The 16,024-nt window shown below is 45.3% G+C and overlaps 1 protein-coding gene and 1 long non-coding RNA gene across 3 annotated transcripts in view; one reads left to right on the top strand and one right to left on the bottom strand.

The window, feature by feature from the left end:
- LOC136643923 (uncharacterized) overlaps positions 1-14,576 on the bottom strand; it is a 28,554-nt gene extending 13,978 nt beyond the window's left edge. Inside the window, exon 1 of the long non-coding RNA XR_010794070.1 lies at positions 14,480-14,576. This is a non-coding gene — a long non-coding RNA (uncharacterized lncRNA). The remainder of the gene's footprint in view (positions 1-14,479) is intronic.
- Positions 14,074-16,024, top strand: part of AGTR1 (angiotensin II receptor type 1) — a 65,559-nt gene continuing 63,608 nt past the window's right edge. For both annotated transcript variants that reach the window (XM_066619347.1, XM_066619348.1), the window contains exon 1: positions 14,074-14,513. The gene's annotated coding sequence lies outside the window, so the exon portion shown is untranslated. The remainder of the gene's footprint in view (positions 14,514-16,024) is intronic.

Here is a 16,024-nt window from a genome sequence, read left to right on the forward strand (position 1 = left end):
GTACAGCTATGCCAGTGCTGGAAAGTTGGTTAGGATTGTGCCCTGAATTTATATTGTTGTTGTTGTAGTTAACAGTATTTATACTGTTCAACTGCAATGTCACATTAATCATAATATGCATTATCTATTGCTGAACGAAAAAGATATATTAGCTGCTGGTATTCAGTGGCATATAACCTCTAAGCTGGGCAATTCCATTTTGTTGTCTTTGCCATTGACAACCTCTCCATGAATTTATCTACTCAAGCCTTCAAAATCAGTGCCCGCCACCATGTGGCATAGAGTTCCATGAACACACTGTGTTTTGAATGACCAATCCTTCCTTCATGCAGTCTTGATTCTAGTGCCCATTTCTTGCATTAGATTGCCCTAAAAACTAGTATGATGCAAGAGGAAGAAAAAAAGAGCTTTTTATCCACATTCTCCATACCATGCTTATTTTTGCAAATCTCCCTAATCATGCCTCCCTCCTTGGCAATTTTGTCTAAAACTAATAAGGCCCAAATGTTTTAGGATTTTCTGTAGGGATCTTCATGATTATTTTGGTTTCCCTTTTCTGCTACTTTTCTAGCTCTGTGATATCCTTCAGTGTGACAAGGAAAGAAAAGTGTGAGCCAGATATGTAAGGAATGCTCTCTCCATGAGAAGAGTTCAGCAATGGAAAATATTATCAAGGGAAACTGTGGATTTAGCAGCACTTTATGGCTGCAGTTATTTCAGCTGAGAAAAAGCAATGCAATGGTTTGTACTGTACTTTGTTTTCTATTGAAAATGCCTTTTTTTCTCTTGTACAGTTGTACATATCTCAACTTATCTCATGCATTTAACCTCACTGATGCTGAGATGATATTTTGTACTTTTTATCTGCACCATACGTAGGTTAATTATGAAATAATATACTACAAGGAATTAAATCCAAATAATTGTGAGCTGAAGGAGGAAAGAAAGTACGTTTAGAATTTCAGCCTAAGTCAGTGGTTCCCAACCTCCTTTCCCTTTAAGACAGGGTTGGGACCAGACGGAAGACCCATAAGCGACAGTGCCCGTCACTTTCGCCATCACTGACAAATACCCAACAATTAATTAATACCAAATAATTAAGAAGCCCAGTTAAAACCCCTTTGCTATCTCCCTTTAGTCAGTAGCAGGGAGAACCCAAAAGTGATGGGCACCATTGCTTAAGGGCTCCACCAGTTCTCCACCCCACCCCCCTTAAAGGAAAAAGATTTTTTGAATAAGGTACCTGGGGGGCTGTGACCCCCAGGTTGGGGACTGCTGGCCTAAGTGAAAGGATGAGAGGGTTACCTCCTCCTCACTGTCTCCTAATCTCATTTCTTCAAAGGAAGCTAATGGGGAAAACAGATCCTCTCCACCAGCCTTGTTTTGAAGAAGTAGCACTGCAAAAGGATCGTGATTGCTGCCACCTCCTCCTCAGATGCCAGTGCTTATTCCAAGTTCAGGCAGGAAGGATCATAATCACCACTGCCTCCTTAACCCCTTCTCTGCTGGTGCCTCTTCAAAGCTGTCTGGGCAGGGCGAATCCTGTGATCTCCCAGATCCTCCCACCGGGCCAGTTCTAAAAAAGTCATAGGTTGAGAAGAAGATGGCAGTGATGTACACGCAGACGAAAAGGGGGAACAGAACGTGGGTATCACTTATCTTCAGCTGGACCTGTTTATGTCATTCAGTTTTTGCTTATTATAACATTATTACCGAACGTTTTCCAGCCACAAGTAAGCACAAAGTCACATTGGTTTCAATGGGAGAAATGGAAGTTTGTACTTGCCTACTGAATCCAATGGGACCTAGTAGTACTGTACTTTGAGTATAACCCTGTTTGTTGTATATGCCACTGAAATACACTGGAAGGGGAAATATGTGGATGGAAATTTCTGCACAGATTCTGAACATGTGAACAGCCATGGAAGCAGCAAGAACCTTGCTCTTTGGTTACATGTAAAGAGGGCCCTGTGGATATATTCAAAGAGATAATCAACATTAAAAACATATCTTCATGTTATTGCTTCTCAAAAGGGATGTAAGGCCTATTGGGCACAATCCTAACCAGGTCTACTCAGAAGTAAGTCCTATTTTGTTCAATGGGGTTTACTCTCAGGAAAGTGTGGTTAGGATTGCAGCCATTGTTTCCAAAAATCTGTAAGCAGAGCCCTTGCATTGTCTTCAATGGATGCTGAACATATTCATTTAATTTTAAATATCCCCTATGACTAGTGAGGAAAAAATGTAGTATAACAAGTTAATTTTCATCTGATGTCGTATTCTGAACCTGGGCTGTAAGCACTTTCAATATCAGACAGAAAAAAAGACATGTTAATCTAAATAAATTTGGTGCAGGCACTGAGGGCCCAATCCTATTCAATTTTCCAGCATCAATGCAGCCACAATCCAGTCCACAGTTAAGAGAACAAATGTTCCCTTAGTTTGAGGAGGCCTCCAGGACTGCTCCACAACCACAAAATGCAGTGTGCAACCCATTGGCATGGCTGCATCTGCACTGGAAAGTTGGACAGGATTGAGCCCTGAGACTTCACTGCTAGAGATTAGTCTAGCTTCCCTTGACAGAATGACTGTTACTATTTTTTCCTGCCCTTCCTCCAAGGGTCCATATATTGTCCCCCTTTTTGATTTAAAATAATTTTATTCTGCTTGTACATTTATCTTCATATCAACTCTGCAGTTGAGTCTGAAAGATGGTGACTGGCCAAAGTTTCTCTGAAAGCAGTGGGGCTGAACAGGAGTTTGAAATCAGAAGAATTTGATGCTCCTTGCTGCAAATCAGTGACTTTCAACTGGTTTGGCACATTGGCACATGGCACAAAGGTCCACAGGTGTGGAGTGGGAGTTTGGAGCACAACAGATGAAAATCACTGGAAAACTCTTCCAAATTCAGCACCTCTGTTCTAGGGCAAATGTCTAAGGACGGGCAATTTGTTACTATAGACCAGCGATTTTCAACCTTTTTCATCTCACAGCACACTGACTTGGCACTAAAATTGTCAAGGAACAAGACCAGTTTTTTTGACTATTAGCAAGGCACACCATGCTGCCGGCAAGGGGCTCATAACCCCCAATAGCTCTACTAATAAATCATGCTCCTCCAAACTCCCATGGCATACCTGTGGACCATTCACAGAATGTCATTGTGCCACGGCACAGTGGTTGAAAATCACTGCTATAGACAGTTGCCCTAGAAAGAGAGCTGCTCTTCTGGAAGAGTCTTCTGGAAGCTGGAAGTGACATGACAAGAGGTGAAGACCGTAGAGGTCAGTGTACCATGAGAAGTCATTGAAAATTGCTGCTCTAATTCCAGTATTCTAGCCAATGCGCAATACTAATTCTCAAGTGACAACAGCTAGCCAAGCAGTTTTACAGTTTGAAAATAAAGAAAGACTAGTGGATATATATAAATGTTGTCCATCATCATCCAATCTGTTATACCTTAAGAACATAAGAACATAAGAACAGCCCCACTGGATCAGGCCATAGGCCCATCTAGTCCAGCTTCCTGTATCTCACAGCGGCCCACCAAATGCCCCAGGGAGCACACCAGATAACAAGAGACCTCATCCTGGTGCTCTCCCCTACATCTGGCATTCTGACTTAACCCATTCCTAAAATCAGGAGGTTGCGCATACACATCATGGCTTGTACCCCATAATGGATTTTTCCTCCAGAAACTCGTCCAATCCCCTTTTAAAGGCGTCTAGGCTAGACGCCAGCACCACATCCTGTGGCAAGGAGTTCCACAGACTGACCACGCGCTGAGTAAAGAAATATTTTCTTTTGTCTGTCCTAACCCGCCCAACACTCAATTTTAGTGGATGTCCCCTGGTTCTGGTATTATGTGAGAGTGTAAAGAGCATCTCCCTATCCACTCTGTCCATCCCCTGCATAATTTTGTATGTCTCAATCATGTCCCCCCTCAAGCGTCTCTTTTCTAGGCTGAAGAGGCCCAAACGCCGTAGCCTTTCCTCATAAGGAAGGTGCCCCAGCCCCGTAATCATCTTAGTCGCTCTCTTTTGCACCTTTTCCATTTCCACTATGTCTTTTTTGAGATGCGGTGACCAGAACTGGACACAATACTCCAGGTGTGGCCTTACCATAGATTTGTACAACGGCATTATAATACTAGCCGTTTTGTTCTCAATACCCTTCCTAATGATCCCAAGCATAGAATTGGCCTTCTTCACTGCCGCCGCACATTGGGTCGACACTTTCATCGACCTGTCCACCACCACCCCAAGATCTCTCTCCTGATCTGTCACAGACAGCTCAGAACCCATCAGCCTATATCTAAAGTTTTGATTTTTTGCCCCAATGTGCATGACTTTACACTTACTGACATTGAAGCGCATCTGCCATTTTGCTGCCCATTCTGCCAGTCTGGAGAGATCCTTCTGGAGCTCCTCACAATCACTTCTGGTCTTTACCACTCGGAAAAGTTTGGTGTCATCTGCAAACTTAGCCACTTCACTGCTCAACCCTGTCTCCAGGTCATTTATGAAGAGGTTGAAAAGCACCGGTCCCAGGACAGATCCTTGGGGCACACCGCTTTTCACCTCTCTCCATTGTGAAAATTGCCCATTGACACCCACTCTCTGCTTCCTGGCCTCCAACCAGTTCTCAATCCAGGAGAGGACCTGTCCTCTAATTCCCTGACTGTGGAGTTTTTTCAGTAGCCTTTGGTGAGGGACCGTGTCAAACGCCTTCTGAAAGTCCAGATATATAATGTCCACGGGTTCTCCCGCATCCACATGCCTGTTGACCTTTTCAAAGAATTCTATAAGGTTCGTGAGGCAAGACTTACCCTTACAGAAGCCATGCTGACTCTCCCTCAGCAAGGCCTGTTCGTCTATGTGTTTTGAGATCCTATCTTTGATGAGGCATTCCACCATCTTACCCGGTATAGATGTTAGGCTGACCGGCCTATAGTTTCCTGGGTCCCCCCTCTTTCCCTTTTTAAAAATAGGCGTGACATTTGCTATCCTCCAATCTTCTGGTACCGTGGCCGTTTTGAGGGACAAGTTGCATACCTTAGTCAAGAGATCTGCAACTTCATTCTTCAATTCCTTAATAACCCTTGGGTGGATGCCATCAGGGCCCGGTGACTTATTGATCTTTAATTTATCAATGAGGTCTGAAACATCTTCTCTTTTAACCTCTATCTGACTTAACTCCTCAGTTAGGAGGGGCCGTTCGGGCAGCGGTATCTGCCCGAGGTCTTCTGCCGTGAAGACAGATGCAAAGAACTCATTTAATTTCTCTGCCATCTCTAAGTCTCCTTTTATCTCCCCTTTCCCTCCCTCACCATCCAGAGGGCCAACCGCTTCTCTGGCGGGTTTCCTGCTTCTAACATATTTGAAGAAGCTTTTATTATTCCCCTTAATGTTGCCGGCCATGCGTTCCTCATAGTCTCGCTTGGCCTCCCCTATCACCTTCTTACATTTCTTTTGCCACAGTTTATGTTCCTTTTTATTCTCTTCATTAGGGCAAGACTTCCATTTACGGAAGGAAGCTTCCTTGCCCTTCACAGCCTCTCTAACTTGGCTGGTTAGCCATGCGGGCACTCTCCTGGATTTAGTGGAACCCTTCTTTCTTTGCGGTATACACCTCTGCTGGGCCTCTATTACTGTTGTTTTAAGCAGCCTCCATGCACTCTGGAGAGATTGGACTCTTTTTACCCTCCCTTTCAACCTCCTTCTAACCAGCCTCCTCATTTGAGGGAAGTCCGCCCGTCGGAAGTCAAGGGTTTTTGTTAGAGATTTGCCTGGTATTCTTCCCCCAACGTGCACGTCAAAACGGATCGCAGCATGATCACTGTTCCCCAATGGCTCAGTAACGTTTACATCTCTAACCAGGTCCTGCGTACCGCACAAAATTAAATCCAGAGTCACCTGTCCTCTGGTGGGCTCCGTGACTAGCTGATCTAAGCCACAGTCATTTAGCACGTCAAGAAATCCGGTTTCCTTATCGTGACCAGAACACAAATTGACCCAGTCAATATGAGGATAATTGAAGTCCCCCATGATTACAACCCTGTCCTTCCTTGTCACCTCCCTGATCTGTTTCCTCATTTCAAGGTCCCCATCAGATTTCTGGTCTGGAGGACGATAGCACACCCCCAGTATTACATCGCTGCTCAAGCCTGGTAATTTAACCCACAGAGATTCTACGGTGGAGTCGGACCCACCTTCAATCTCTACTTTGCTGGATTCTATCCCTTCCTTAACATAAAGGGCCACCCCACCTCCAACACGCCCCTGCCTGTCCCTCCTGTAGAGTTTATAGCCCGGGATTGCGGTATCCCACTGATTCTCCGCATTCCACCAGGTTTCCGTTATGCCCACTATGTCAATATTTTCCCTTGTCACCAGACATTCCAGTTCTCCCACCTTTGCTCGTAGACTTCGGGCATTCGCATAAAAGCATTTATACACGGAATGCCCCAGGATGGGCTGCTTATTCGCTCCTTTGTCCCCGCATCCTCTCATTGTGCCAAACCGTCTATCACATCCCATCTCCCTACCTTTCCCAATTTCTTCTCCTACCCTGCCTTTGTCTTGTTGTTCTCTAACCTCCCCATCCTCATCCCATAGGGATGAGGAGTCCCGAACCGGATGCCCCTCGGCTCCTGTCGGCCTTCCCCCAGGGATCAGTTTAAAAGCTGCTCTGCCACCTTTTTAATGTTATGCGCCAGCAGTCTGGTTCCATTCTGGTTCAAATGGAGCCCGTCCCTCTTGTACAGGCCCCGCTTGTCCCAAAACGTTCCCCAGTGCCTAACGAATCTAAACCCCTCCTCCCTACACCACCGTCTCATCCACGCATTGAGACCCCTGATCTCCGCCTGCCTAGCTGACCCTGCGCGTGGAACCTTCAAGAAAAACTTTACATATTGTTGAATATTGTTATATAAGAGAGTATTTAGGGTCATTTAAACATAAGCAGGAAGTCGTTGTTGAAAATCTATGTTCATGATTAGTGGTGTTCCAATGAGCTGTTTGATTGACAAAAGATAATGGAACATAGGTAGAATGACACTAACTCCATTTGCTCCAAAAGTATTACATCCGGGATTAATTTAGCTCACTATTGTTTAGAGACCATGGATGTCCTGTTTAATTCAGAGTCAACAGGAAAATAACAGAGTGAACCAGACCAACCACAGTGAGGTACAAGGAAACAATTAGGACAATCATCCCCATCTCAAGATGTGCTAAAATAAAGGTTGGAGAAATTATCAACAACTTGAGTTAATACCAATACTGGGAAAAATACTCCAAGTAATGAATAGAAAACTGATCAGGGAAAAAATAGAAGGGAACATACAGTGCTAATTAACTGAAAATAGCAAAAAATTTACTTGAAAGAGGACAGGTAATGCAAATATAGGATGTGATCCATTCAAAGGCAAAGGCATCACTGGGCATTATTTGTTCCAATGTGAGGAGCTGTAGATTCTCATCTGACCAAGGGGTCTGTTGCCATCTGTCCCTCAGTCTCTGATGGGCTGGGAAGGAGGAGAAGAGGTAGGAGGCAGAGAACAAAGGGAAATAGGGTAACAGTCCACAAGGAGTATGATGGTAGAGATTGGATAGGCCATGGCAGAAGAAAGAAAATTACAGAACAAGCCTAACCATGGCTACTTAGAAGTAAGGCCCATTGAGCTCAATGGGACTTACTCCCAAGTAAAGGTATGTAGGACTGCAGCCTTTGTCACAGATGGACTATTCCTTCTAGTCCTTCCTCCAGCCAAGGAATCACCAGTATCTGTTAGAGCAGTCCCTGTGGTCTGAAGCTGCTGTTGCTGCTGAATGCCAGATTGGTTAAAAATAAAATCAATACTATCACTCCTGAGCAACTTTTGCCTTGTAGAGCAAAGTTGACTTCCTGGCTCTCCAGGAAGTCACACACAATGGAATGCCTAGACCAGGGGTGTCCAAAGTTTTTGGCAAGAGGGCCACATCAGCTTTCTGACACTGTGTTGGGGGCCGGGGGGGGGGAGGAAGAATTAATTTACATTTCAAATTTGAATAAATTTACATAAGTTTACATAAATGAATATATTAAAGATGAACTTATATGAATGAATGAAAGTCTTGCGATAGCTCAAAGCCTATAAAAGGCCTTGCACAAAGCAAGGCTGACCTTTCCTTTGCTGCCACTACTGCATCACAGACGTGAAACAGCAAGCAGTGGAGGGAGCTCATGCGAGAGGTCATGCAAGAGGTCAAACAGCTCATGCGAGAGGTCAAACAGTCACCCTCACGCTGAGATCAGTTGTGTCGGGCCAGAGCGGGCTCCAACAAATCTCTGGAGGGCCAGAGACTGATTAGATAACATAAGATAACATAAGAACAGCCCCACTGGATCAGGCCATAGGCCCATCTAGTCCAGCTTCCTGTATCTCACAGCGGCCCACCAAATGCCCCAGGGAGCACACCAGATAACAAGAGACCTCATCCTGGTGCCCTCCCTTGCATCAGGCATTCTGACATAACCCATTTCTAAAATCAGGAGGTTGCGCATACACATCATGGCTTGTACCCCATAATGGATTTTTCCTCCAGAAACTTGTCCAATCCCCTTTTAAAGGCGTCTAGGCTAGACGCCAGCACCACATCCTGTGGCAAGGAGTTCCACAGACCGACCACGCGCTGAGTAAAGAAATATTTTCTTTTGTCTGTCCTAACCCGCCCAACACTCAATTTTAGTGGATGTCCCCTGGTTCTGGTATTATGTGAGAGTGTAAAGAGCATCTCCCTATCCACTCTGTCCATTCCCTGCATAATTTTGTATGTCTCAATCATGTCCCCCCTCAAGCGTCTCTTTTCTAGGCTGAAGAGGCCCAAACGCCGTAGCCTTTCCTCATAAGGAAGGTGCCCCAGCCCCGTAATCATCTTAGTCGCTCTCTTTTGCACCTTTTCCATTTCCACTATGTCTTTTTTGAGATGCGGCGACCAGAACTGGACACAATACTCCAGGTGTGGCCTTACCATCGATTTGTACAACGGCTTATAATACTAGCCGTTTTGTTCTCAATACCCTTCCTAATGATCCCAAGCATAGAATTGGCCTTCTTCACTGCCGCCGCACATTGGGTCGACACTTTCATCGACCTGTCCACCACCACCCCAAGATCTCTCTCCTGATCTGTCACAGACAGCTCAGAACCCATCAGCCTATATCTAAAGTTTTGATTTTTTGCCCCAATGTGCATGACTTTACACTTACTGACATTGAAGCGCATCTGCCATTTTGCTGCCCATTCTGCCAGTCTGGAGAGATCCTTCTGGAGCTCCTCACAATCACTTCTGGTCTTCACCACTCGGAAAAGTTTGGTGTCGTCTGCAAACTTAGCCACTTCACTGCTCAACCCTGTCTCCAGGTCATTTATGAAGAGGTTGAAAAGCACCGGTCCCAGGACAGATCCTTGGGGGACACCGCTTTTCACCTCTCTCCATTGTGAAAATTGCCCATTGACACCCACTCTCTGGGATTGGAGTCTGCCACTAGACGCCTTTAAAAGGGGATTGGACGAGTTTCTGGAGGAAAAATCCATTATGGGGTACAAGCCATGATGTGTATGCGCAACCTCCTGATTTTAGAAATGGGTTAAGTCAGATTGGAGTCTGGGGGCTCCCTGAGGGTCACATTGAGAGGCCTCGAGGGCCGCAAGTGGCCCCAGGGTCAGGGTTTGGGCACCCCTGGCCTAGACAGATGTCTAGAATGATGGTGGAATAAACTCACAATGAACCCAACTGTGTATCACTAGATTCTAGGGCCAGTGATGGCACAGAAGAAGCCTGCCACAATTGCATCTCAGAGTATCAACCAGCAGACCTGTTCTAAGCTGTCCCAGGGCCAATTACATCTTGGTTCCCATGGTGAAGTTGGACAACTTGGTGGCCCTTGTGGACCTTTTTGCTAGACACTGTATGGAAAAATATTGCTCACATTGGTCATAACTTAAACTTTGATTTTACAGTTTCAGAATTCTAGGTGTGGAATTCCCTCCTTCCTAAAGTAAGGCTGCCCCCCTTGCTACATGTATTCCAGCCATGTTGAAAGACCCTACTTTTTTGCTCTGCCTTCTGTGTTATTTTTGTGACTTCTCCAACCCTGAATGTTTTGTTGAGTTGAGCGATCACTGTTCTTTTGATATTGTTTGTTTTAATCTATCTATCTACCTATCTATCTATCTAAAGAACTTTCATCCTGCCTTTCCCATGCGGAAGCAAATGCACAAGGTGGCTTACAAAATTCCATAATAAAATTTACAATGTATACAAACAGTGAATAAAATCATTAATAAATACAATAAAATCATGGGGGGCCAACTATTTGGCAACTAAAAAAAATTACTTGAAGGAGGACTGAGGAAGGCAGCAGAACCAAAACTTTATTTCAAAGGCACAGAGGGCTAGCATAAACTCATCACCCAAATAGCAGACGAAACAGAAATGTTTTAAGCCCTGTCACACCACCGTGATTGCGTCTTTTCAGAGGGGAAAGGTGGGGTGCAAATATGTATATAAATGAATTAAGCCATTCCTGCCCACCATTGCATATATGCAACAGGGGTCAAATGTGTAACCTGTGAGCTGGGCAGAAATGGGTTAATCTTTCCAGATATGAAGATCGTGATGGCACCCTTCTTGTTCTTTCTCAGCCCTCTCACCCTGTTCAGATGCACTGAACATCTTTTTTTTTCAGAATGAGAATGCTGATCAGGCAAACAGGCCCCAAGGAAAAAGAATGTTGACATTCCTACCTCATTCCACTGATATCTCTAACACAAAGTTCAACCACATCTGCTGCTCTGGATAACTACTTCCACTTTAATAAATACAAATTATTCTGTTGTCTGGCTCGTTAATCACAAAAGGATGGGGCTTCCAAAACTGACACATTTTCAACAGAGAGGCGTCTTTGTGGATTGCACAACTCAGCTCTGATAGCAACAGGATTTGTTTCATGTTAGATACAAAATACTACATTGGCATCATGTTGTGTACATGTCCAAAATCCACTACTGAGTAAATCATCATGTACAAGAAATGCATCATGTGTGAAGCAACCCTTTGTGTAATCCGTCTTTCCAGGACACCAAAGTGTCAAACACTTTCCTTGTAACCAAAACACAAAAATGCAAGGTCTGCAGCACAGCCGCGTGATGTACATTTTGCTTATATGCAAGGAGCTCATTCACTTCTAGTCCTATGATATTTCTTCGGAGAGATTCCAAAGTGCATTTGAATTTCTGAGTTAGGAAACAGATGTGTGAATGCCTGCTGCCAAACTGTCCCCCACTGAATTTACATGAACAGCTGCTGAACAACATATGTTCCTGTAGCTGCAGCGTTAACACAGAACTGCAGAGGTGTTGTACTTGCCTTGATTTAATAGTGCATGTCCATTTCCACCACCATCATTCTTTTAATGCAGGTACAGGTTAAAGATAAGAAACCTTATATACTGGGTAGGGCTACAATACTAGGCACACACACTTAGGAGGAAGCTCTGTGAAATGCAGGAACACTTTATTCCAAGTAAACACCAGCTTAAGAATTGGTCTGCATGAAGTGAGATGTGAGCCAAGAAGGTCCCAGTGAAAGATCTCTTGCTATAAACGTCCTAACCAATATTCCAGCACTGACCTAGCCTCAATGCAGGCCCAAGGAAGGGTAACAAACATGCCCTTACCTTGAGAAGGCCACCCTCCTTGACTACTTCCCACTGCAGGATGCAGTGCACACCACATTGGCACAGCTATGTCAGTGCTGGAAAGTTGGTTAAGATTGCACCCTTAGGGCACAATCCTAACCAGGTCTACTCAGAAATAAGTCCTATTTTGTTCAATGGGGCTTACTCTCAGGAAACTGTGGTTAGGATTGCAGCCACTGTTTCTCAACTGCAGTCATGAGATTAAATGAACCGTTCTCTGGTCTGACAGAGTTGTTGTCAAGATTGCTGTGCTAATCTAAGTAGAGCATTCTGAATGCCCAAGCCATGCCATGCAAGTGGTGGTGACAATGGCGGGGATGATGAATAGACCTTTTGCCTCTATGTTTCCCACTATGATTGCCACAAAAATATGCAATGGACTGGTTTGAATGTCTGATGTGCCCCACTCACCCAAAATGTGAGACATGAGTTTGTATGTTGTCCCTTTCCTCTCCTGGCACATCATCCCACAGGCTTATAATTATGTGGGGAGGGGGAATTCATCCAAACTGTGCTTTACCCCCAATTTCAGTCACGTGGGAGGGGTAGTTAGGATGACCCACCCCCTCACAAACAGTAATGCAGCTACAAGAGATATGTCAGGAAGGCAGAGGGTCACAGCTCATGCTGCATGATGTGTGGCTGCTCAGATGTGTTATCCCAGGGGTGCTCAAACTTTCAACTTTAGGGACCCTGGACCTTTAAAATTGTATAGGAGCGATAATTTCAGCAGGTGCAGCTTGTCATCTGTGGGATGACAAGTTGCACCTGCTGAAATTCTCTCTTCTATACACTTGTTAAAGGTCCAGCATCCCTAAAGTTGAAAGTTTGAGCACCCCTGTGTTATCCAAAGCAGCCCCACCATCCAAATCCATTGTTTGTTTTATTTGACAACTATGAAAATGCCTGTTATTATTTTGGATTTAGCATGTGTGTGGAGTGAGGGCTGGCATTGCAAAGACCCGTGGAGGTGGTGTTACACGCACCTGTAGCCTTATGCAGATATTTGCTCCAGCATCTGGTAGTCTGGGGTACACTGCCTTGGAGTCTGAAGGTTCACGACTTAAACAATTCTATACCACTTAACATTGCGCCCTTGGGTACAAATACTGCCTGGCAGAAAAATGATGTGCCCAGCACATCAGGAGAAACATCCATGTTGGAATCCCCCACCCCCTTCTCTCACTGTCTGTCGTTTCCCAAACCCTAAAAATGGCATTCCTGATACCATGTGGTGTATATTTTTACTTATACTGTGTAGGCTGAAAGGGGAAACGGGCCAAACTGCGATCCTTTTTCCACTTTCCTCGCACTGCAGTAGTTCCCAAACTGTGGGTCAGGGCCCACTGGTGGATCGTAACCTGATTTTTGATGGGACACCAAAGGGTGATGGAAAGATTAGATAACTAATTGCCTCAAGCGCTGAAGCTATTCAAACTTTAGATACTGTAGCTGCTAATTACCCTACTAAGAGCTCAGCTCCTGCAGTTTGCAAGATAGTCGCTAAGGGCCCTGCAAGGAGTTGAGCTCCTGCAGTTTGCAAGCAGGTGTAAATCTAGGGAGATAAATGTTTGTAGGTCTTTATTTCTGACTATTACTTAAAAATAAATAAAACATTTCTTTCTAGATCTCCTTTTTCAAAGTCCAGTAAACCTAGGTGGGTCCCTATAGAATGTTGTTTTAAAAAGTGGGTCCTGGTGTTTAAAAGTTTGGGAACCACTGACATACTGTGCTTGGAGAAGTGTTGGTTGTGCCTGGGGAACAAGGGCACTCTCTTGAGATGCTGAGCAGGGACTGTTGGACTTCTGTGTGAGTGTGAACAAATCTCTGGCTTCTCTCTGTCCTCTTCCTATGTGTCACTCAAGGAGCAGCCTAAGTTCATCATCTTCCCTCAATTGCGGCTTGAAAGATGACGCAAGCAGATGCCCACCTAAGTGCAGGACACTTTGCAGAGAGCACTCTTGGGTCTTAAAATAATGGATCTGATCCCTCTTCTTCTCCCCCCCCCCCCAAATATTCAGGATGCAAAGGACAAGCAGTTCTCTGATTCAGACGAGGGTGATCGGAAGCAAACAGCACTGAGACTTCAATCCCAACACCAAGAAGTCCCCCTGAGCTGACTGATGTCCATCCCCCCGCAGCTGTAAGGGACACAAGCTCCAGGCTCCAAGCGGGAGACAGAAGCGTATCAATCAGCAGCGATTTGATTACAGAAGCTTGGCGCTGGGTGAAGGGGGGGGATGATGTGTTGACTCATGTGCTGGGAGGGGAAATGGGGCGGGGGGGGAGAGGTGGCCAGAAGGGGTCTCCCAGGAGGGAGTGGGGCGGGTGGAGTCAGTGGATGGGAAGCAAAGCGCGCAGCCAGCAGCCTCCCTAGCTATAAATCCAAGGTGGGAAGCCAGAAGGATCCGAGCCGAGGACAGCCGGTGGCAACTCGCCCCAGGGGCTGGGTCGAGTCAAGGGGGCTGCTGCGGCCTCGATTCCCCTTCGGGCAGCGCACAGGACGGCGAGGAGCTCGCTTTGCCCGGGGTGGGGAGAGTTTTTCCCCGTGCAATCGATGCCACTGCCCAGCCCAGCCGAGACACAGAGAGAGAAGGGAAGCCCGCGAGCAGCTGCGTGGCAGATCGCCTCCCTGCGCGAGCCCTCCGTGGGCTGCCTTCGAAGTTTCCCCTCTGCGTGTAAGTTTCCGCGATCTCCAGCGCGCCTCCCGGAGCTGCTTCATCACTCCGCTCACCTGGCTTTTCTCCCGCGCCCATCCCTGGGGCCAGGTAAGATCACTGCTGCCTTTGGATTCCTTGAAAACCTTTGCCATGCTGACAAGAGTCCTTCCTTCCCCTCCAGTGATTGAAAAGTTTCTGCTAGAGCCACCCTGGCGCCTTCATATCTACTTCCCATAAACTTTGGGAAAAGTAGGGGGCAGAACCTTATTGAGTACTTCACAGAACTGATCTGTTGCATTCTTGCAATTTTCCTGGCTTCCAGCACAATCCTAAGCATGTCTACTCAGAAGTAAATCCCACTGCACTCACTGGGGCTTACTCCCAAGACAGTATGTATAGGATTGCAGCCTTAGTGAAAATGTCAATTTCGTGGAGGGCTATGATGTTCCTTAGAACAGTGTTTCTCAAACGGTGGGTCGGGACCCACTAGGTGAGTCGCAAGCCCATTTCAGGTGGGTCCCCATTCATTTCAATATTTTATTTTTAATCTATTAGACTTAATGCTACCATGGTCTGTGACTGCATTTGACAGATGTGACAGATCTGTACTTTGAGCAGGCTACTCTGTATATGCTTTAAACAATTATAGGAAACAGGACTTACTCTTCTTCTTCTTCTTACCACACTTCTAAGTGTGGGTAGGATTGCAGCCTAGGAGTGTTAAAAATTTTCCTGCTTGATGCTGTCACTTCCGGTCATGACATCACTTCTGGTGGATTCTCATTCTAAAAAGTGGGTCCCAGTGCTTAACTCATGAGAACCACTGCCTTAGAAAATCTTCATAGGATTGCAGCCTAGGGGCCCAATCCTAGCCAATTTTCCAGTGCCAGTGCAGCTGTACCAATGGGGCACCACCCTGTGGTGGTGGAGGGACAGTCACAGAGGCCTCCTCAAGGTATGGAAACATTTGTTCTCTTACCTTGGGGCTGCTCCAGTGCTGGAAAGTTGGATAGGATTGGGCCCTAAGGCTGCAATCCTATCCACACTTACCAGAGAGTAAGCCCCATTGACTATAATGGGGCTTACTTCTGAGTAAGGCTTGAGTTCTTAGCATAGGCTTCTTAGCTGGGCCATTTTGGCGCCTGTCTTAGATGTGAATAGAGGCATATTTGAACATGAGAACAATCCAATCACACGAATAAAGTCATTTCTGCCCAATGTTGCATATACGCAACAGGAACCAAATGTGTACACCTGCAGGCCAGGCAAAAATGGGTTAATTAAGATCAACTGATTTTAACTGGAAAAAAAGAAAGTTGAACATATGCTTGACTCTCCCACTGAAATCCAGACTCAAAAGTATTGAACTTTGCTTAGATCATGTGCTATTTTTTAGAATGTATTGATTGATAAATAATAATGATATAATAACATTTTTATTTTGATCATTTCTTAAATTTTATTATCATTTTGAGCTGTCTCAGATGCTCATAGCTTGTTCCGTAACACGCTTCAGTGAGGGCACAAGAGTGGAAAGTAGATGTGTGGTTTTTTTTCCAGAGTGTAACATGGAGTTTGTATAAGGAATGTGTACTTTGTTTGTGCAGCGTGGAAAGCAG

This window comes from Tiliqua scincoides, chromosome 3 (assembly GCF_035046505.1).
Source record: "Tiliqua scincoides isolate rTilSci1 chromosome 3, rTilSci1.hap2, whole genome shotgun sequence".
NCBI classification, from domain to species: Eukaryota; Metazoa; Chordata; class Lepidosauria; order Squamata; family Scincidae; genus Tiliqua; species Tiliqua scincoides.